Source organism: Gavialis gangeticus, unplaced genomic scaffold (genome assembly GCF_001723915.1).
Source record: "Gavialis gangeticus isolate Ggan-Ray unplaced genomic scaffold, GavGan_comp1, whole genome shotgun sequence".
NCBI lineage: Eukaryota > Metazoa > Chordata > Crocodylia > Gavialidae > Gavialis > Gavialis gangeticus.
The window spans coordinates 33,088,875-33,090,843 of NW_017729028.1; positions in this window are offsets into that span (position 1 = coordinate 33,088,875).

Here is a 1,969-nt window from a genome sequence, read left to right on the forward strand (position 1 = left end):
CCTTTTCCTGCTGACCCTCATGAGAGCTGGAAAGAGCACAGTGGGTTAAATGTATCTCCTGGATAATAGAGTTTGCATCCTTTGTCCCCATCCTGTTCTCTCAGAGGGCAGAAACCCTTTTTTGGGATTGAAACCAAAGGTGATTTCCCAAATTGGTTTAACATAGCAATGAGCAGAAGCAGGGAAGACATGCAGAAGCAGTAGCATGTGCCAGCGAGTCCCTGCCGTTCCAAGACCTTGTAATTCAGCTAGATTTAACATGTGGCATGTGTGTAATCAAAGCACCTCAGGGCTAGGAAGCAAGTCTGAGTTACCCAGCTCACCCCTCAGTCCCCTTCCTTGCAGGTCAGTCATTCGGGTCATCTTAGCTCATGGTCATATTCTTCCTGGGCTGGATTCTCCACTCACACTGCTCTGGTATGCGGTGTAATTCAGCCAACTTCTGTGGACCTGCTCTGGATTTATGCCTTTGCACTGCGTCCCCTGGTGATACGATTACCCACCTCCCCATGTCACTTTTGTGTGATAGGGGAGAGCAACTACAACAGGAAAACTGAGGCACAAGGAGTACTTTGGCCTTGATGCCCCCCCGGTAGCAACATGATACCTGCTCCTGTCCAGCTTCTTGGAGCATCCTCCCTTTTTTACCTCTCCTGCCATGCCTTGATGTTTCTTACAGTGTACATGGTCCCAAAATGAGCATCTGTTTCCCAGCTGGCTGGTCTTTCCCATGCTCAGCCAGCCTCCTGTCTTGCCCCTAGGACACTAAACTGTCCCTCTTGGCACCATCAGTGCCTCAGGGCACCAATCACCTTATGAGCTGTTTTAGTGGCCTCTGTCCTCCCTTGTATCCATACCCATGCCTCATAGATGTTACTTCTGACCCATGCACCAGCCTGCAAAGGCTTCAGCCCTCTTGGCTTTGGCCCACGGCTTGCTCAAGTCATGGACTCCTAAGCCTAGGCCCACTTCCTCTGGTCCTCTCTGCTGCAGCCTGCCCCCTGTTTCATTCATGCTTTTCCTCATCCCTTTGCAGGGCTTGAAACCACGAGCACCCCAGGCACCTTGGTACGTGGCCTCCAGTCCTCCCCTACAGCCACAGCCCAGTGCTCCAGTCACAACCTTAAGTGCAACACCACTTCCAGCATCCAACTAGAAGCCCCCCCTGCTCTTTGCGTGCTCTGCCCCCAGCTCTCATGGGTGGCTTGGGTGCTTGTTTCCTGCAGCCTCCCTCTCCCAGGAGCTCCTCTTCCTGCAGCACGCAGGGCCAGGCTGCCTGCCTTGCTTCAGGCACTGGGTTTATATGCTCCCAAGGCACAGGTGATTCCCTAGCCCTATGCTGGGTTTTCCCTTTCTTGCTTAATGGCCAGCCTCCCTTCCCTTCCTGCAGCTTCAGCCTTTGCCTTCTGGCTGCTTGGGCATCTGCTTCATGCAGGAAGCTGATTGCAGCGCAGCCAGCTGTTGCTCAGCTGCTGCCCACACAGCAAGTGTCTCCCACATACAAGCAGACCTAAGACCTCCCCAGTGGACTTGGCTACTAGGAAACACTGCTGACGGGGATGTGCCTTAAATCTTGCCCCTCGGGTCCTCCTAACTCCCCTGGGAGGCACCCCAGTCAGATTCAGTGCCCAGGGTCTTTGCCTGTACTTTGGCACTGGAGTCTGGTCTCTCAGCAATGGCTCAAGGGCTCTTGGTCAGACAAAGACCCTTCCCTGATGCCCAGAGCTTGGTGCCTCAGTGCCTGAGGAGAGCAGGAGTGAAGGCACCACCTGGTTCTCAATTTGGCTTCTATGGGTGGTGGCCGCTATGGGTCCTATTCTGAGGCACCTCACTCAAGATAGAGGAGCTGGAGGCTGGGTTTGGGGCTGGGGATCCCACCTCTGGCACTCATGATACCCTATAACTTTGATGTGTGTGTGTGTGTGTGTGTGTGTGTGTGTGTGTGTATATATACACACACACACACACA